Below are 21912 nucleotides of genomic sequence, written 5' to 3'. Positions count from 1 at the left end.
AGGCAGAACGAGAACAGCGGCAGATGGAGTTAAAAATGGAGATGTGTAAAATTGAGGCAGAAAAAGAACGAGAACAGCGGCAGATGGAGTTAAAAATGCGCCAGATGGAACTGGAGGCAGAGACAGCGAGGCTAGCCTTCGTTCCTGCAGTGACTGTTAGTGAGCCGTCCTCACCAACTAGAGATCCCAACACTTTTGACATTAGTAGGCAGATTGCCTTAGTACCCTTGTTCAGAGAGTCAGAGGTTGACTCCTATTTTTGTGTATTTGAACGTATAGCCGTAGCCTTGAAATGGCCTAAAGAGGTATGGTGCCTATTACTTCAGTGTAAATTAACTGGTAAAGCCCAAGAGGTTTTGTCAGCGCTACCTCTGGAAGACAGTTTGACTTATGAAGTGGTCAAAGCTACTGTTCTTCGCGCCTATGAGCTTGTGCCTGAGGCATACCGACAGAGATTTAGGTCTCATAAGAAGTCTTCTAGTAAGACTTATGTGGAATTTGCTAGAGAGAAGGGAAATCTGTTTGATAAATGGCATGCTGCTAGCAAGGTAACTGATTTTAACTCTCTCCGGGAGTTAATTTTGTTGGAAGAGTTTAAAAATTGCTTACCTGAACGCATTGTAGTGTACCTAAACGAACAGAAAGTAGCCTCCCTGTCAGAAGCGTCTGTGTTGGCAGACGAGTTTGTGTTGACGCACAAGAGTGTGTTTTCGGCTCATACTGAGAGTAGAGTTACAGAATTGCCTACTTATAGCCCTAGTCGGCCAGCAGTATATCAAGCACGCCAGAAAAATGAGCGTCCCTGTTTCTATTGTCATAAGGTGGGACATATGATTAATGATTGCTTCCTGCTAAAACGTAAACAAGGGATGCCTCTTCGTGCCAAGCCACCAACAGGTGTTGGTCTAATTCGTACGGTTGTGAGGTCTGAAACGAAACAGGTGCCTAAGGGTAAATGTATTTTGAAAGACCCAGTTCCCGACCGTAGTTATGAACCGTTCATTTTCGAGGGGTTTGTGTCCCTAGCGAATGACGAAGCGTCTCAGCGTCCGGTTAAAATCCTTAGAGATACTGGTGCGGCGCAGTCGTTTATATTTTCTGATGTGTTGCCCTTATCCGACGATACATACTGTGGTTCCAGTGTGTTAGTTCAGGGTATAGAAATGGGTTTTGTGCCATTGCACTTTGTGAAAGTACACTCTGAGTTAATCAGTGGAATATTCAGAGTGGGGGTACGTCCTATGTTGCCAGTAAAAGGTGTGACCTTTATAATGGATAACGATATTGCCGGAGGAAAGGTAGTACCCGTATTGGAAGTATTGGATAAAAGTGACCACTCTCTCTCCAATGAGCTGGCACAGAGTTATCCACATGTGTTCCCTGCTTGTGCTGTCACTCGTGCTCAGACACGACAAGTGGGTGACGTGATAGATTTGTCGAACACTGTTCTGTTCAAAGAGGATGATCAAGAGGATGGGTTGTGCGCTACCTCTGGGAAGCTGATCACCTCTGACAAACAGCCCAGGAAAGAAGCGAAGAATGTTGAACTTATTGCTGATGCAATACAGTTACCAGTCACTCGTGAGCAGCTGGTTGCTAACCAAAAGGTTGACACCAAGCTTGCTAAATGTTTTTCTAGTGTTGTCTCATTGGAAGAGGTAAAGAAGAAAAACGTGGCTTACTTCATTGATGGTAATCTCCTCATGCGTAAATGGACATCCCATGATGACGCGGGCGGAGATTGGAATGCTGTTTACCAAATAGTGATTCCTACAGCCTTTCGACAAAATGTGTTATCCCTTGCTCATGATCACCAGTGGTCTGGTCATTTAGGAATCACAAAAACTTATGATCGGATTCTTCGCCATTTCTTTTGGCCAGGTTTAAAACAAGATGTGGCTCAGTACTGTCGTACATGCCACACATGTCAGATAACAGGAAAACCAAATCAGGTTATTCCTCCCGCTCCTCTTTGTCCAATACCTGTCATAGGTGAACCATTCGAACATGTGGTGGTTGATTGTGTTGGACCATTACCGAAGACAAAATCGGGTAACCAGTTTCTGTTGACAATTATGTGTATGGCAACAAGATACCCCGAGGCCATTCCTCTGCGAAGGATTACAGCCCCGGTAGTGAGTAAAGCCTTAATTAAATTCTTCACGACATTCGGATTACCTAAGGTGGTACAAAGTGATCAAGGTACCAATTTCCTGTCCAAGCTTTTCAAGCAGGTGTTAAAATCCTTGTCAATTACGCACCGTGTGTCAAGCGCCTATCACCCAGAGTCTCAGGGTGCGCTTGAACGTTGGCATCAGACATTGAAGTCTATGCTACGTAAATATTGTTTGGAATCTGAGAAAGATTGGGATGAGGGAGTTCCTCTAGTTTTGTTTGCTGCTCGTGAAACTGTACAGGAGTCCCTAGGTTTCAGCCCGGCTGAACTAGTGTTTGGTCACACAGTGAGAGGACCAATGAAAGTTCTTAAAGAACAGTTTTTGTCCCAAGAGTTGTGTACAGGAGATGAAAATGTGTTGGACTACGTTAGTCGCTTTCGGGAGCGCCTACACCAAGCCTGTGCTCTTGCAAAGGAAGCTCTGTCTTCCTCCCAAAGGACCATGAAAAGACACTATGATAAAGAGGCTGTTTCTCGTCCACTACAGCCAGGTGACCAAGTACTGGTGTTATTGCCTGTTCCAGGATCTTCACTGTCAGCTCGTTTCTCTGGTCCTTAATTCATTGAGAAGAAATTAAGTGAAACTGATTATGTGCTTCAAACGCCTGATAGAAAACGCCAATCTCGTGTGTGCCACATTAACATGTTAAAAGCATACCACACCCGACCCATCACCCAAGTGGATAGTTCAAAAACAGAGGAAGGTACGGCTGTCTCCGCTGCTTCTACTGCTATGATAGTGGACTGTCATATTGATAATGTTGAGGGAGATGGATTAGAGTTGCGCAATACTCAGCAGCAGTGCGTTAGATTGCCCAACTCAGAAATGCTGCTGTCTATCCAGTCAGGTCTGGTTCATTTAACGGACGGACAGGCCGACGATGTTGTGAGGCTACTACACAGTTTTCCATGTCTCTTTAATGACGTTCCTACTCGCACAAACGTGTTGGAACATGACATTAATGTTGGAAATGCTACACCTATCAAGCAACACCCCTATCGTATCAACGCTTCCAAAAGGAAGATAATGAGGGATGAAGTGACATATTTGTTGGAGAATGACCTGGCTACGCCAAGTTCAAGCCCTTGGAGTTCTCCTTGCATTCTGGTTCCTAAACCTGATGGTACGTCCAGGTTATGTACGGATTATCGAAAGGTTAATTCTGTCACAATGCCAGATTCGTTCCCATTACCCAGACTGGACGACTGTATCGACACTATTGGAGCTGCTAAGTATGTTACTAAGTTGGACCTCTTAAAAGGTTACTGGCAGGTTCCGTTAACTTCACGTGCTTCGGAGATTTCTGCCTTTGTAACCCCAGACAACTTCCTACAGTACTCAGTCATGGCTTTTGGGATGCGAAATGCACCAGCCACTTTCCAACGACTGGTTAACTCCGTATTAGCTGGAGTACCCAACTGTAGTGCTTATCTTGATGATCTGGTGATTTATTCGTCTGAGTGGTCAGATCATGTTGACTCTCTCAGGGTAGTATGTGAACGGTTGGCAGCTGCTTCGCTAACCCTGAACTTGGCAAAGTGCGAGTTTGGAAAAGCTACTGTTACTTATCTTGGCAAAGAGGTCGGCCATGGACAGGTGCGCCCTGTTGATGCCAAGGTCTTGGCTATAACTGCATTTCCCGCACCTACCACCAGACGACAGCTACGCCGCTTTTTAGGGATGGTTGGCTACTACCGTAGTTTCTGTCAAAATTTCTCTGCGGTAGTTGCTCCATTGACCGATTTGCTCAGTCCGGCTAAATCATTTGTGTGGTCTCCGGATTGTAAAAGAGCTTTTGAATCTGCGAAAGCCCTCTTGTGTAATACCCCTGTACTTGCTGCTCCGGATTTTGAAAAACCGTTTCAACTTGAGGTAGATGCTAGTGCCAGAGGTGCTGGTGCTGTTCTACTGCAGCAGGACAAGAGTGGAGTGGATCATCCAGTGTGTTATTTTTCTCGGAAGTTTGACAAATGTCAGACAAGTTATGCCACAATAGAACAGGAAGCTCTTGCTTTGTTGTTGGCTCTGCAGTACTTTGAGGTGTACATTGGTTCCAGTGCCCTACCAGTGATTGTATATACGGACCACAACCCCTTAGTGTTTCTCCACCGTATGTACAATCAGAACCAGCGCCTAATGCGTTGGGCCCTGATTGTGCAAAATTATAATTTGGAGATCCGCCACAAAAAGGGTTCAGAAAATGTATTGGCAGATGCTTTGTCACGTGTGTAAAACTAATGATGTTTGTATGTTTTGTAAATGTGTTCGCAATCCCTAGGGTTGCGCTTTTAAGGGTGGGAGTGTTACGGATACAAGTGTTCTGTGTGTATCCTGTGTGTATTTCTTTTCTCTCCTTCTCCCCTACTCACAGGTGACAATAATCATTCCCCAATCAGTCATCAATCAGTCGCTAATCGGAAGACACCTGCTCCTTTTCCCTTACCCAATCACAGTCCTTTTCCCTTGGTTTAAAACCCCTGTCAGTTGTTGTCTCCCCAGCTCAATCTCTTTGTAACATGCCTTCTGTCTGTAGATCGCTTGTGTGTTTTGCAGCTACATGTCACTTTGTCCCCACCTGTGAGTATTGTTTTGGTTATGGTGTTTGAGTGTTTGTTTGATGGTGGGAAAAGGGGGTAACCAGACAAGTCGCCCTTGGGCTACACTACCCGTAGTTAAACATTGTTAAAAACACTAGTTAGAACTGGGCGGACCACCCCCTGTATTTTGGTTAGTTAGTTAGCTGTTTGTGAAGTAGGCTAGTCTAGCTTAGGGGTGTTTTTGAATTATTATTCTTTCATTCCTTGGGTCCCGCTCAGCCCCTTTTCCTGCTCCCCCCCATTTACCGTGTGTTTATAAATAAACATTTAGTGTTTGACGGTAATTAAGTTGTCTGTTATTTGTTCTCACTGTTACGTTTTCACTACTATAATTTGCATGAGTTGTGTTACGGGTCCCATTACCATCCCCCCTAGACTGTCGGGCCAAAGGGATTCGTAACAGTTTTGTTAACCTACAATGAGAAATCCTGAGCAGATGGGCTCCTGTATTTTTCAGCATTTGTTTTACTTAAAGATACATTTTGAATTAGATAAACTTGGATTTTTCCACAAGTACATATGCAGGATTCTACCCTCCACATAACCTTCACTCCAAATCAAAACTCCAAACCTACAACCTGATTTTGGACAAAATTACCTGGAAGGATTCCTACTACCAAAGATTCACATTTCCAAGGTCTATACAACAAATGCTCTGACAAACCAACGACCAGCAAAAGAAGCACAAGAGCCTGAAAACACCATCCATCCTGAAACTGAGTGAGTAATGTTTAGTCTAAATGTACTTTTAAAGCCACGAAGAAAAATTAATTACAATGATATAAACAGTGCCTTGCAAAGATATTCACCCCACTTGGCATTTTTCCTATTTTGTTGCATTACAACCTGTAATGTAAATACATTTTTATTTGGATGTCATGTAATGGACATACACAAAATAGTCCAAATTGGTGAAGTGAAGTGAAAAAAAATTCAAAATTAAAATTTCAAACGGAAAAGTGGTGCGTGCAAATGTATTCACCCCCTTTGCTAAGAAGCCCCTAAATAAGATCTGGTGCAACCAATTACTTTCAGAAGTCACATAATTAATTAAATAAAGTCCACCTGTGTGCAATCTAAGTATCACATGATCTGTCACATGATCTCAGTATATATACACCTTTTCTGAAAGGCCTCAGAGTCTGCAACACCGCTAAGCAAGGGGCACCACCAAGCAAGCGGCACCATGAAGACCAAAGAGCTCTCCAAACAGGTCAGGGACAAAGTTGTGGAGAAGTACAGATCAGGGTTGGGTTATCAAAAAATATCCGAAACTTTGAACATCCCACGGAGCACCATTAAATCCATTATTAAAAAATGGAAAGAATATGACACCACAACAAACCTGCCAAGAGAGGGCCGCCCAATAAAACTACTCGTTACATCCCTTCCAACATTTCCGCATCTCCAACCCCTTCTAATGCGACTAGCCCCGATGCTCCTCCCTCTTTTCCCCTGCCCTGCTACAAAGTTTCTTCCTGCAAGCGGTCACCGAGTCCAAGGTGCTAAAGGAACCCCAAAAAACGTCTGGGTCAGATGGTTTAGTTCCTTTCTTCTTTAAGGTTGCTGCCCCTATCATCGCCGAGCCTATCTCTGACCTTGTTAACCTGTCTCTCCACACTGGGGAGGTTACTATTGCTTGAAAGGCAGCCACGGTGCATCCTTTATTTAAAGGGGGAGATCAAGCGGATCCTAAATGTTATAAGACAATTTCTATTTTGCCCTGTTTATCAAAAGTGTTGGAAAAACTTGTCAATAATCAGCTGACTGGCTTTCTTGATGTCTATAGTATTCTCTCTGGTATGCAATCTGGTTTCTGCTCAGGGTATGGATGTGTCACTGCAACCTTAAAGGTCTTAAATGATGTCACCATTGCCCTTGACTCTAAGCAATGTTGTGCTGCTATTTCTATTGGCTTGGCCAAAGCTTTTGATACGGTAGACCATTCCATTCTTGTGGGCTTGCTAAGGAGTATTGGTGTCTCTGAGGGGTCTTTGGCCTGGTTTGCTAAGTACCTCAAAGAGTGCAGTGCATAAAATCAGAACACATGCTGTCTCAGCCTGTCACCAAGGGAGTACCCCAAGACTCGATCCTAGGCCCCACGCTCTTCTCAATTTACATCAACAACATAGCTCAGCCAGTAGAAAGCTCTCTCATCCATGTATATACAGATGATGCAGTCTTATACTCAGCTGGTCCCTCCCCGGATTTTGTGTTAAATACTCAAACAAAGCTTTCTTAGTGTCCAACAAGCTTTCTCTGCCCTACCAGGCAGTGAAACAGCCCAACAGGATGCTCTCAATTGTGCATCTGTAAACGTTTGTGAGGTTTGTAGCTGCTTCGGGTGATGTATTGTTGCCTCTTCCTTCTTGCCCTTTGTGCTGTTGTCTGTGCCCAATAATGTTTGTGCCATGTTTTGTGCTGCTACCATGTTGTGCTGCTGCCATGTTGTGTTGCTACCATGTTGTTGTCATGTTGTGTTGCTACCACGCGGTTTTGTAACGTGTTGCTGCCATGCTATGTTGGTGTCTTAGGTCTCTCTTTATGTAGTGTTGTGGGGTCGCTCTTGTCGTGATGTTTGTTTTGTCCTATATTTTTATTTTATTTTAAATGTTTAATCCCAGCCCCCTTCCCCGCAGGAGGCCTTTTGCCTTTTGGTAGGCCTTCATTGTAAATAATAATTTGTTAACAGACTTGCCTAATTAAATAAAGGTTAAATAAATAAAAATGCTTGACAAATATGCATAGATGTACTATAAAATTACCCTGAATTGCTTCCCAGGTTCACAGAGCTTGGATTGAACACACAGCATTTCTCACTTTACATTCTTATGTGCTGTTTCAGTCGATCACATAATATATTATCTTGTGTGTTGCGACCATAAAAACATGTGATCAGGGCGAGATAGGCTTCTACTGCACAGCATATGTCATCACAACAGAGTCTCAACTCCAAATGGCTCACTGGTGACTAACCTGATTCATTCTGACAGCTTTCAGAAGATCTTCCTATCAACCCAAAAAGAAAAAAAACATTTGCAAAACAGAAATAGAGGCTATGAATTTAAAGCTTGTTGTCAGCTGCCTTTGTGCAGAAACCAGAAACCATGGTAGGAGCAACCAGTAAATAATCCATATAACATGCAAAACACATTGTCTGTTTGCAATGTGTTGTAAGAACTGCAAACATGTAGAATCTATCCATAGCCACTGTCATATTGACAGTGCTGACATTAGGTTGCCTACGCAGTAAATTGTGATTGATAGTCGCACCAATCTAAAATGTCTTGAGGATATTTGTTGGTAGCATGTTCTCTACACTTGGACATGTGGAATCAATTGCGAGGCCCAAAGGCTCATCCTTAATGACCTCTTAGTACTTACTAAAGATATCCTCCTGGGATGTCATCATAACCCATGTAAACTGCCCCATAGCAAGTTACGACCAGGGATTTGTTGCATTTAGAAAGTATTCACGCCCTTTTGACCTTTTCCACATTTTGTTACGTTACAGCCTTCTTCTAAAACGTCATCAATCTACACACAATACCCCATAATGACACAGCAAAAACAGGTTTTGCAAATGTATTTAAAATTGAAATATCATATATACATAAGTATTCAGACCCTTTACTCAGTACTTTGTTGCCTCAACTCTTCTTGTGTATGATGCTACAAGCTTGGCACACCTGCATTTGGGGAGTTTCCCCCATTCTTTTCTTCAGATCCTCTCAAGCTTTGACTGGTTGGTTAGGGAGCGTCACTGCACAGCTATTTTCAGGTCTCTCCAGAGATGTTCGATCGGGTTCAAGTCCGGACTCTGGCTGGTCATCTTAAGGACATACAAAGACTTCTCCCGAAGCCACTCCTGCGTTGTCTTTGCTGTGTGCTTAGGGTCGATGTCCTGTTGGGGTCGATGTCCTTTGCCTCAGTCTGAGGTCTTGAGCTCTCCGGAGCAGGTTTTCATCAAGGATCTCTCTATACTTCGCTCCGTTCATCTTTCCCTCGATCCTGACTAGTCTCCCAGTCCATGTCACTGAAAAACCTCCCCACAGCATGATGCTGCCACTACCATGCATCACCATAGGAATGGTGCCAGGTTTCTTCCTGATGTTATGCTTGGCATTCAGGCCAAAGAGTTCAATCATTGTTTCATCAGGCCAGAGAATATTGTTTCTCATGGTCTGAGTCCTTTAGGTGCCTTTTGACAACTCCAAGTGGGCTGTCATGTTGGGCTGCCTTTTTTGGCTTCCGTCTGGCCACTCTACCATAAAGGCCTGATTGGTGGAGTGCTGCAGAGATGGTTGTTTCTCCCATCTCCACAGAGGAACTCTCGGGCTCTGTCAGAGTGACCTTCCTGACCAAGGCCGTTCTCCCCCGATTTCTCAGTTTGGCCGGGCGGGCAGCTGTAGGAAGAGTCTTGGTGGTTCCAAACTTCTTCCATTTAAGAATTATGGAGGCCACTGTGTTCTTGGGCACCTTCAATGCTGCACAAATGTGCACAAATGTTTTGGTACCCTTCCCCAGATCTGCGCCTCGACACAATCCTGTCTCGGATCTCCACGGACAATTCCTTTGACCTCATGGCATGGTGGGACCTTATAGACTGGTGTGTGCCTTTCCAAATCATGTCCAATCAATTGAATTTACCACAGGTGGACTACAATCAAGTTGTAGAAACATCTCAAGGATGATCAATTGAAACAGTATTCACCTGAGCTCAATATCGAGTGTCATACCAAAAGGTCTGATTTCTAATTCGTAACATGATAGTGTAACACATACTGTACGCCCACTTTACCCTGACAATGGGGAGAAATCATGAACCTAATGTTTTGTAAAGTTTTCTTGGTGTTTATTAGAGTATTGTAAACTTTAGTTCTTGTCCTTTTTCAAACAGTAAAGCCTGTTGCAGCATGAGTGAGTGATGCAGCGTTTTCTAGCTGGTTGGCATTCATTGTCATGGGTCTTGTCCTTAAGTAGGCCAGCTGAAAAGTCAAAATTGTCTGTTGTAAAAATGTATGACATTTTAAGGTTTTAAGGTTAGGGTTAGGAATTAGGGTTAGCTGTGTGGTTAAGATTAGGGTTAAGGTTAGGGTTAGGTTGAAAATCAGATTGTAAGACTTTGTGGCTGTGCTAGCTAGTGACCGCTCTGCAGAGCTGCCCTCCAGAACAAGATTCATGAGGTAAAAAGCTAACCTGCCTTTGACTCAGTCATTATAAATAGGAGGAAACATCACATACTTAAACCGCCTTACGGACCCACATCCAAGGTGGAATTTAATGAGCAGATCCTAGAAAAAAGTGTTGATATTTGGCACCGGGGTTCTGTTGCACGCGTCCAACTCAATAATCAAGTTTGCAGACGACACAACACTGGTAGGCCTGATTACCAACAGAGACAAGACAGTCTACAGTGAGGAGGTGAAGGGCCTGGCAGAGTGGTGCCAGAAAAATAACCTTTCCTTTAACATTAACAAATCGAAGGAGCTGATCGTGGACTTCAGGAGACAACAGAGAGAGCACGCCCCCATCCACATCGACGGGGCCGCAGTGGAGAAGGTCAAAAATGTCAAGTTCCTCGGCGTACACATCACTGACAATCTGAAAATGCTCCTCCCACACAGACGGTGTAGTGAAGAAGGCGCAACACAACCTCAGGAGGCTGAAGAAATGTAGCTAGGACCAATAACATTAGATTTGATTTGATTTGGTCACACACGTCATATCTGAAACAGCAGTGACGAAGTCAGAAAAAAAGGACAGTATTTTATTTCTTTATAATTTTTCATAAATTAGACATATTATATCCATGTTGTGACGCAAATGTCAGCACTGGTTGATGTTTGTAATTTATCTTTTCAATGCTAGTTTTCATGACTTCATCCTGGTCCAACTTTCAAACCGTTCAAAAAAACATAATTCGATAGCCTTTGTTTTTTCCTTCAAACCATGACATGCTGTGCTTTATATCGCTCTTGCCTATAGAAAGCATTTTGTGGGCGGTCTAAGCCACTGCATTTCAGTGCTAGAGGCGTCACTACAGACCCTGGTTCGATTCCAGGCTGTATCACAACCAGCCGTGATTGGGAGTCCCATAGGGCGGCGAACAATTGGCCCAACGTCGTCCGGGTTAGTGTTTGGCCGGTGTAGGCCGTCATTGTAAATATGAATTTGTTCTTAATAACTGACTTAGTTAGATAAAGATCCTAGTTAAATAAAGGTTAAGTAAAAATACATTAAAAAATTTACCAAACCAGGGCATTATCAGCTTTTTTTGGGATTAGTGTTGTTGTTGTTGTCGTTGTTGTTTTCTCATTGTGAGGTAATTACATTTCTTTCTGCAGGCCCTTTATCTCCCAACCCCTCTTTCTGTGCTTTATCTGTGATTCTAATTAGCCTGTTCTTTTTCCCTCTGGGGATGAAAGAATTTACAGCTACATTGAATTATACAATCCTACATGAAACTAACCAAAACAATGCTGGGGAATATGAGTCAGACGTTATTTGAAAGAAAGTAAGCTCCAGGAAATTAGCAAAATGAAAGTGCATTTATTGGGAAAACGTGTTCTTTTGGTAAATCCTTGAAACACTTGAGTTCCTGAATAGAGTGGTGAGCCTTGGATAACCCCATGTGGCAAGAAACTAGTTGTGTCTTAAGCTATAGAAAACAACAACTGCGTATCTGAGATAAAACAAGTACCATATGGTTCACCTTTCCCCCTTTAATAGGGCCCTGTGTTTTGGACAATGTCACATGACCTGGATTTTAACCTTTATTTAAAGCTTTTTCATCAAACTGTTCCCTTTTCTTTTTATGTCACATTGTAACGGCTTTCGTTGGTGGAAGGAGAGGAGGACCAAAATGCAGCGTGGTACGTATCCATAATATCGTTTAATCGAGAATGAATACAAAATACAAAAAGAACAAGAGAATAAATGAAAACCGACACAGTCCCGTATGGTGCAAACACTGAAACTGAAAAATAACTACCCACAACCCATAGTGGGAAAACAGGCTACCTCAGTATGATTCTCAATCAGAGACAACGATCGACACCTGCCTCTGATTGAGAACCATACTAGGCCAAACACACAGAAATATAATGTACAGACCAAAACATAGAAAAACAACATAGAATGCCCACCCCAACTCACGCCCTGACCAAAATAAAGACATAAAAAAGGAACTAAGGTCAGAACGTGACACACATGGTCCAGCCACATATCCCAGCACCAAGCCCCACCACCAATTCCCAGCCCCCACCTCCAGCACCATCCTGCAGCACCATCCTCAGACAATTGCTTTCATTTTAGGTGTAACTCTCATTTCCTTGAAATTACTTAAAATAAATGTTAAAATATAGGTAATGTGACATGATTTACCACATGACCAGAAGTATGTGGACACCTGCTCATTGAACATCTCATTCCAAAATTATGGGCAATAATATGGAGTTGGTCCCCCCTTTGCTGCTATAACAACTCTACTCTTCTGGCCAGGTTTTCCACTAGATGTTGGAACATTGCTGCGGGAACTTGCTTCCATTCAGCCACAAGAGCATTACAGAGGTCGGGCACTGATGTTGGGTGAATAGGCATGGCTTGCAGTCAGCGTTCCAATTCATCCCAAAGGTGTTCAATGGGGTTGAGGTCAGGGCTCTGTCCAGGCCAGTCAAGTTCTTCCACACCGATCTCGACAAACCATTTCTGTATGGACCTCAATTTGTGCATGGGGGCATTGTCATGCTGAAACAGGAAAAGGCCATCCCCAAACTGTTGCCACAAAGTTGGAAGTACAGAATCATCTAGAATGTCATTGTATGCTGTAGCGTTAAGATTTCCCTTGACTGGGAGTAAGGGGCCAAGCCCAAACCATGAAAAACAGCCCCAGACCATTATTCCTCCTCCACCAAACTTTACAGTTTGCACTACGCATTCGGGCAGGTAGCGTTCTCCTGGCATCTGCATATAGTCTGGTTCGTCCGTTGGACAGCCAGATGGTGAAGCGTGATTCATCACTCCGGGGAATGCGTTTTCACTGCTCCAGAGTCCAATGACGGCAAGCTTTACACAACTCCAGCCGACGCTTGGCATTGTACATGGTGATCTTAGGCTTGTGTGTGGCTGCTCGGCCAAGGAAACCCATTTCATGAAGCTCCCGACCAACAGTTATTGTGCTGACGTTGCTTACAGAGGCAGTTTGGAACTGGGTAGTGAGTGTTGCAACCGAAGACAGACAATGTTTAAGTGCTACGCACTTCAGCACTTGGCTTTCCCTTTCTGTGAGCTTGTGTGGCTTACCACTTTGCGGCTGAGCCGTTGTTTCTCCTAGACATTTCCACTTCACAATAACAGCACTTACAGTTGACCGGGGTCACTCTAGCAGGGCAGAAATTTGATGAACTGACTTGTTGGAAAGGTGGCATCCTATGACAGTGCCACGTTGAAAGTCAGTGAGCTCTTCAGTAAGGTCATTCTACTGCCAATGTTTGTCTATGGGGATTGCATGGCTGTGTGGTCACTAGGGACATCGTGTGGTCACTAGGGACATCGTGTGGTCACTAGGGACATCATGTGGTAGATTAGACGAGGAGGTAGATGAGAAGTGGTCACTAGGGTAGTGGCCACTAGGGACATCATGTGGTAGATTAGACGAGGAGGTAGATGAGAAGTGGTCACTAGGGACATTGTGTGGTCACTAGGGACATCGTGTGGTAGATTAGATGAGGAGGTAGATGAGAAGTGGTCAATAGGGTAGTGGTCACTAGGGACATCGTGTGGTCACTAGGGACATCATGTGGTAGATTAGACGAGGAGGTAGATGAGAAGTGGTCACTAGGGACATTGTGTGGTCACTAGGGACATCATGTGGTAGATTAGACGAGGAGGTAGATGAGAAGTGGTCACTAGGGTTGTGGTCACTAGGGACATCGTGTGGTCACTAGGGACATCATGTGGTAGATTAGAAGGGGAGGTAGATGAGAAGTGGTCACTAGGGTAGTGGTCACTAGGGACATCATGTGGTCACTAGGGACATCATGTGGTAGATTAGACGAGGAGGTAGATGAGAAGTGGTCACTAGGGACATCATGTGGTAGATTAGACGAGGAGGTAGATGAGAAGTGGTCACTAGGGACATCGTGTGGTCACTAGGGACATTGTGTGGTCACTAGGGACATCATGTGGTAGATTAGACGAGGAGGTAGATGAGAAGTGGTCAATAGGGTAGTGGTCACTAGGGACATCGTGTGGTCACTAGGGACATGTGGTAGATTAGACGAGGAGGTAGATGAGAAGTGGTCACTAGGGACATCGTGTGGTAGATTAGACGAGGAGGTAGATGAGAAGGGGTCACTAGGGTAGTGGCCACTAGGGACATTGTGTGGTAGATTAGACAAGGAGGTAGATGAGAAGTGGTCACTAGGGTTGTGGTCACTAGGGACATCATGTGGTCACTAGGGACATCATGTGGTAGATTAGACGAGGAGGTAGATGAGAAGTGGTCACTAGGGACATCGTGTGGTAGATTAGACGAGGAGGTAGATGAGAAGGGGTCACTAGGGTAGTGGCCACTAGGGACATTGTGTGGTAGATTAGACAAGGAGGTAGATGAGAAGTGGTCACTAGGGTAGTGGTCACTAGGGACATCATGTGGTAGATTAGACGAGGAGGTAGATGAGAAGTGGTCACTAGGGTTGTGGTCACTAGGGACATCGTGTGGTCACTAGGGACATCATGTGGTCACTAGGGACATCATGTGGTAGATTAGACGAGGAGGTAGATGAGAAGTGGTCACTAGGGACATTGTGTGGTCACTAGGGACATCATGTGGTAGATTAGACGAGGAGGTAGATGAGAAGTGGTCACTAGGGTTGTGGTCACTAGGGACATCGTGTGGTCACTAGGGACATCATGTGGTAGATTAGAAGGGGAGGTAGATGAGAAGTGGTCACTAGGGACATCGTGTGGTAGATTAGACGAGGAGGTAGATGAGAAGTGGTCACTAGGGACATCGTGTGGTCACTAGGGACATCATGTGGTAGATTAGACGAGGAGGGAGATGAGAAGTGGTCACTAGGGACATCGTGTGGTCACTAGGGACATCATGTGGTAGATTAGACGAGGAGGTAGATGAGAAGTGGTCACTAGGGACATTGTGTGGTCACTAGGGACATCATGTGGTAGATTAGAAAGGGAGGTAGATGAGAAGTGGTCACTAGGGTAGTGGTCACTAGGGACATCATGTGGTAGATTAGACAAGGAGGTAGATGAGAAGTGGTCACTAGGGACATCGTGTGGTCACTAGGGACATTGTGTGGTAGAATAGACGAGGAGGTAGATGAGAAGTAGTCACTAGGGTAGTGGTCACTAGGGACATCGTGTGGTCACTAGGGACATCATGTGGTAGATTAGACGAGGAGGTAGATGAGAAGTGGTCACTAGGGACATCGTGTGGTAGAATAGACGAGGAGGTAGATGAGAAGTAGTCACTAGGGTAGTGGTCACTAGGGACATCGTGTGGTCACTAGGGACATCATGTGGTAGATTAGACGAGGAGGTAGATGAGAAGTGGTCACTAGGGTAGTGGTCACTAGGGACTACATGTGGTAGATTAGACGAGGAGGTAGATGAGAAGTGGTCACTAGGGTAGTGGTCACTAGGGACATTGTGTGGTCACTAGGGTAGTGGTCACTAGGGACATTGTGTGGTCACTAGGGTAGTGGTCACTAGGGACATTGTGTGGTAGATTAGACGAGGAGGTAGATGAGAAGTGATCACTAGGGTAGTGGTCACTAGGGACTACATGTGGTAGATTAGACGAGGAGGTAGATGAGAAGTGGTCAATAAGGTAGTGGTCACTAGGGTAGTGGTCACTAGGGACTACATGTGGTAGATTAGAAGGGGAGGTAGATGAGAAGTGGTCACTAGGGTAGTGGTCCCTAGGGACATCATGTGGTAGATTAGAAGGGGAGGTAGATGAGAAGTGGTCACTAGGGTAGTGGTCACTAGGGACATCATGTGGTCACTGGGAGCTTGAAATAACACAAATGCCAATAAAAGGAAGGCGTTGCTTGTCTCCAGAGGTTTAATTTGACGCATTGAAGACCTCTTGTTGTTACAGACTTGGGCTTCAAGACGATATCTAATCTGGAGGACATTTCATTCCCTGAGGGGAGGTTTTATGCTTGTAATGATAATGTTGTAATGATAATGTTGTAATGATAATGTTGGTAGCAGGTCATTAACCCTAACTTTCTTGATGGAGGGAGACGCATATCACAGGTGGGGGAGGCAGATTAGAAGGCGAGGTAGATTAGAAGGGGAGGTAAATTAGATGCGGAGGTAGATTAGAAGGGGAGGTAGATTATAAAGGGAGGTAGATTATAAAGGGAGGTAGATTATAAAGGGAGGTAGATTAGAAGGGGAGGTAGGTTAGAAGGGGAGGTAGGTTAGAGGGGGAGGTAGGTTAGAGGGGGAGGTAGATTAAAAGGGGAGGTAGATTAGAAGGGGAGGTAGATTAGAAGCGGAGGTAGATTAAAAGCGGAGGTAGATTAAAAGGGGAGGTAGATTAAAAGGGGAGGTAGATTAAAAGGGGAGGTAGATTAAAAGGGGAGGTAGTTTAGAAGAGGAGGTAGTTTAGAAGGGGAGGTTGATTAGAAGGGGAGGCAGATTAGAAGGGGAGGCAGATTAGAAGGGGAGGCAGATTAGAATGCGAGGTAGATTAGAAGGGGGGGTGGATTAGAAGGGGAGGTAGATTAGAAGGGGGGGTAGATTAGAAGGGGAGGTAGATTAGAAGGCGAGGTAGATTAGAAGGGGAGGTAGATTAGAAGGCGAGAGATTAGAAGGGGAGGCAGATTAGAATGCGAGGTAGATTAGAAGGGGGGGTTGATTAGAAGGGGAGCTAGATTATAAAGGGGGGTAGATTAGAAGGGGAGGTAGATTAGAAGGCGAGGTAGATTAGAAGGCGAGGTAGATTAGAAGGCGAGGTAGATTAGAAGGCGAGGTAGATTAGAAGGCGAGGTAGATTAGAAGGCGAGGTAGATTAGAAGGCGAGGTAGATTAGAAGGCGAGGTAGATTAGAAGGCGAGGTAGATTAGAAGGGGGGGGTGGATTAGAAGGGGAGGTAGATTATAAGGGGGGTAGATTAGAAGCGAAGGTAGATTAGAAGGGGAAGTAGGCTAGAAGGTGAAGTAAGTTATTAGAAGGGGAGGTAGGTTAGAAGACGAAGTAGGTTAAAAGGGGAGGTAGATTAGAAGGGGAGGTAGATAAGAAGGGGAGGTAGGTTATAAGGCAAAGTAGGTTAAAAGGGGAGGTAGATTAGAAGGGGAGGTAGATTAGAAGGGGAGGTAGATTAGAAGGGGAGGTAGATTAGAAGGGGAGGTAGATTAGAAGGGGAGGTAGATTAGAAGGGGTGGTAGGTTAGAAGGTGAAGTAGATTAGAAGGGAGGTAGATAAGAAGAGGAGGTAGGTTAGAAGGTGAAGTAGATTAGAAGGGAGGTAGATAAGAGGAGGTAGGTTAGAGGGGGAGGTAGATTTGAAGGGGAGGTAGATTAGAAGGGGAGGTAGATTAGAAGGGGAGGTAGATTAGAAGGGGAGGTAGATTAGAAGGGGAGGTAGATTAGAAGGGGAGGTAGATTAGAAGGGGAGGTAGATTAGAAGGGGAGGTAGATTAAAAGGGGAGGTAGATTAAAAGGGGAGGTAGTTTAGAAGAGGAGGTAGTTTAGAAGAGGAGGTAGATTAAAAGGGGAGGTAGATTAAAAGGGGAGGTAGATTAGAAGGGGAGGTAGATTAGAAGGGGAGGTAGATTAGAAGGGGAGGTAGATTAGAAGCGGAGGTAGATTAAAAGGGGAGGTAGTTTAGAAGAGGAGGTAGATTAGAAGGGGAGGTAGATTAAAAGGGGAGGTAGATTAAAAGGGGAGGTAGATTAAAAGGGGAGGTAGATTAGAAGGGGAGGTTGATTAGAAGGGGAGGCAGATTAGAAGGGGAGGCAGATTAGAAGGGGGGGGTGGATTAGAAGGGGAGCTAGATTATAAAGGGGGGTAGATTAGAAGGGGAGGTAGATTAGAAGGCGAGGTAGATTAGAAGGCGAGATAGATTAGAAGGGGAGGCAGATTAGAATGCGAGGTAGATTAGAAGGGGGGTTGATTAGAAGGGGAGCTAGATTATAAAGGGGGGTAGATTAGAAGGGGAGGTAGATTAGAAGGGGAGGTAGATTAGAAGGCGAGGTAGATTAGAAGGCGAGGTAGATTAGAAGGCGAGGTAGATTAGAAGGCGAGGTAGATTAGAAGGCGAGGTAGATTAGAAGGCGAGGTAGATTAAAAGGGGAGGTAGATTAGAAGGGGAGGTAGATTAGAAGGGGAGGTAGATTAGAAGGGGAGGTAGATTAGAAGGCGAGGTAGATTAAAAGGGGAGGTAGTTTAGAAGAGGAGGTAGTTTAGAAGGGGAGGTAGATTAAAAGGGGAGGTAGATTAAAAGGGGAGGTAGATTAAAAGGGGAGGTAGATTAAAAGGGGAGGTAGATTAAAAGGGGAGGTAGATTAAAAGGGGAGGTAGATTAAAAGGGGAGGTAGATTAAAAGGGGAGGTAGATTAGAAGGCGAGGTAGATTAGAAGGCGAGGTAGATTAGAAGGCGAGGTAGATTAGAAGGCGAGGTAGATTAGAAGGGGGGGGTGGATTAGAAGGGGGGGGTGGATTATAGGGGGGGTAGATTAGAAGCGAAGGTAGATTAGAAGGGGAAGTAGGCTAGAAGGTGAAGTAAGTTATTAGAAGGGGAGGTAGGTTAGAAGACGAAGTAGATTAGAAGGGGAGGTAGATTAGAAGGGGAGGTAGATAAGAAGGGGAGGTAGGTTATAAGGCAAAGTAGGTTAAAAGGGGAGGTAGATTAGAAGGGGAGGTAGATTAGAAGGGGAGGTAGATTAGAAGGGGAGGTAGATTAGAAGGGGAGGTAGATTAGAAGGGGAGGTAGATTAGAAGGGGTGGTAGGTTAGAAGGGAGGTAGATAAGAAGAGGAGGTAGGTTAGAAGAGGAGGTAGGTTAGAAGGTGAAGTAGATTAGAAGGGAGGTAGATAAGAGGAGGTAGGTTAGAGGGGGAGGTAGATTTGAAGGGGAGGTAGATTAGAAGGGGAGGTAGATTAGAAGGGGAGGTAGATTAGAAGGGGAGGTAGATTAGAAGGGGAGGTAGATTAGAAGGGGAGGTAGATTAGAAGGGGAGGTAGATTAGAAGGGGAGGTAGATTAAAAGGGGAGGTAGATTAAAAGGGGAGGTAGTTTAAAAGGGGAGGTAGTTTAGAAGAGGAGGTAGTTTAGAAGAGGAGGTAGATTAAAAGGGGAGGTAGATTAAAAGGGGAGGTAGATTAGAAGGGGAGGTAGATTAGAAGGGGAGGTAGATTAGAAGCGGAGGTAGATTAGAAGCGGAGGTAGATTAAAAGGGGAGGTAGTTTAGAAGAGGAGGTAGATTAGAAGGGGAGGTAGATTAAAAGGGGAGGTAGATTAAAAGGGGAGGTAGATTAGAAGGGGAGGTTGATTAGAAGGGGAGGCAGATTAGAAGGGGAGGCAGATTAGAAGGGGGGGGTGGATTAGAAGGGGAGCTAGATTATAAAGGGGGGTAGATTAGAAGGGGAGGTAGATTAGAAGGCGAGGTAGATTAGAAGGCGAGATAGATTAGAAGGGGAGGCAGATTAGAATGCGAGGTAGATTAGAAGGGGGGGTTGATTAGAAGGGGAGCTAGATTATAAAGGGGGGTAGATTAGAAGGGGAGGTAGATTAGAAGGGGAGGTAGATTAGAAGGCGAGGTAGATTAGAAGGCGAGGTAGATTAGAAGGCGAGGTAGATTAGAAGGGGAGGTAGATTAGAAGGGGAGGTAGATTAGAAGGGGAGGTAGATTAGAAGGGGAGGTAGATTAGAAGGGGAGGTAGATTAGAAGGGGAGGTAGATTAGAAGGGGTGGTAGGTTAGAAGGTGAAGTAGATTAGAAGGGAGGTAGATAAGAAGAGGAGGTAGGTTAGAAGGTGAAGTAGATTAGAAGGGAGGTAGATAAGAGGAGGTAGGTTAGAGGGGGAGGTAGATTTGAAGGGGAGGTAGATTAGAAGGGGAGGTAGATTAGAAGGGGTGGTAGGTTAGAAGGTGAAGTAGATTAGAAGGGAGGTAGATAAGAAGAGGAGGTAGGTTAGAAGGTGAAGTAGATTAGAAGGGAGGTAGATAAGAGGAGGTAGGTTAGAGGGGGAGGTAGATTTGAAGGGGAGGTAGATTAGAAGGGGAGGTAGATTAGAAGGGGAGGTAGTTTAGAAGAGGAGGTAGTTTAGAAGAGGAGGTAGATTAAAAGGGGAGGTAGATTAAAAGGGGAGGTAGATTAGAAGGGGAGGTAGATTAGAAGGGGAGGTAGATTAGAAGGGGAGGTAGATTAGAAGCGGAGGTAGATTAGAAGCGGAGGTAGATTAAAAGGGGAGGTAGTTTAGAAGAGGAGGTAGATTAGAAGGGGAGGTAGATTAAAAGGGGAGGTAGATTAAAAGGGGAGGTAGATTAGAAGGGGAGGTTGATTAGAAGGGGAGGCAGATTAGAAGGGGAGGCAGATTAGAAGGGGGGGGTGGATTAGAAGGGGAGCTAGATTATAAAGGGGGGTAGATTAGAAGGGGAGGTAGATTAGAAGGCGAGGTAGATTAGAAGGCGAGATAGATTAGAAGGGGAGGCAGATTAGAATGCGAGGTAGATTAGAAGGGGGGGTTGATTAGAAGGGGAGCTAGATTATAAAGGGGGGTAGATTAGAAGGGGAGGTAGATTAGAAGGGGAGGTAGATTAGAAGGCGAGGTAGATTAGAAGGCGAGGTAGATTAGAAGGCGAGGTAGATTAGAAGGGGAGGTAGATTAGAAGGGGAGGTAGATTAAAAGGGGAGGTAGATTAGAAGGGGAGGTAGATTAGAAGGGGAGGTAGATTAGAAGGGGAGGTAGATTAGAAGGCGAGGTAGATTAAAAGGGGAGGTAGTTTAGAAGAGGAGGTAGTTTAGAAGGGGAGGTAGATTAAAAGGGGAGGTAGATTAAAAGGGGAGGTAGATTAAAAGGGGAGGTAGATTAAAAGGGGAGGTAGATTAAAAGGGGAGGTAGATTAAAAGGGGAGGTAGATTAGAAGGCGAGGTAGATTAGAAGGCGAGGTAGATTAGAAGGCGAGGTAGATTAGAAGGCGAGGTAGATTAGAAGGCGAGGTAGATTAGAAGGGGGGGGTGGATTAGAAGGGGGGGGTGGATTATAAGGGGGGTAGATTAGAAGCGAAGGTAGATTAGAAGGGGAAGTAGGCTAGAAGGTGAAGTAAGTTATTAGAAGGGGAGGTAGGTTAGAAGACGAAGTAGATTAGAAGGGGAGGTAGATTAGAAGGGGAGGTAGATAAGAAGGGGAGGTAGATTAGAAGGGGAGGTAGATTAGAAGGGGAGGTAGATTAGAAGGGGAGGTAGATTAGAAGGGGAGGTAGATTAGAAGGGGAGGTAGATTAGAAGGGGAGGTAGATTAGAAGGGGAGGTAGATTAGAAGGGGAGGTAGATTAGAAGGGGTGGTAGATTAGAAGGGGTGGTAGGTTAGAAGGTGAAGTAGGTTAGAGGGGGAGGTAGATTTGAAGGGGAGGTAGATTTGAAGGGGAGGTAGATTTGAAGGGGAGGTAGATTTGAGGGGGAGGTAGGTTAGAGGGGGAGGTAGATTTGAAGGGGAGGTAGATTTGAAGGGGAGGTAGGTTAGAGGGGGAGGTAGATTAGAAGGGGAGGTAGATTAGAGGGGGAGGTAGGTTAGAAGGTGAAGTAGGTTAGAGGGGGAGGTAGATTTGAAGGGGAGGTAGATTTGAAGGGGAGGTAGATTTGAAGGGGAGGTAGATTTGAGGGGGAGGTAGGTTAGAGGGGGAGGTAGATTTGAAGGGGAGGTAGATTTGAAGGGGAGGTAGGTTAGAGGGGGAGGTAGATTAGAAGGGGAGGTAGATTAGAGGGGGAGGTAGGTTAGAGGGGGAGGTAGGTTAGAGGGGGAGGTAGGTTAGAGGGGGAGGTAGGTTAGAGGGGGAGGTAGGTTAGAGGGGGAGGTAGGTTAGAGGGGGAGGTAGATTAGAGGGGGAGGTAGATTAGAGGGGGAGGTAGATTAGAGGGGGAGGTAGATTAGAAGGGGAGGTAG

The sequence above is a fragment of the Salvelinus namaycush genome, chromosome 10, assembly GCF_016432855.1.
Source record: "Salvelinus namaycush isolate Seneca chromosome 10, SaNama_1.0, whole genome shotgun sequence".
In the NCBI taxonomy this organism is placed as follows: Eukaryota; Metazoa; Chordata; class Actinopteri; order Salmoniformes; family Salmonidae; genus Salvelinus; species Salvelinus namaycush.
Note: the sequence above shows the minus strand (reverse complement) of the source record.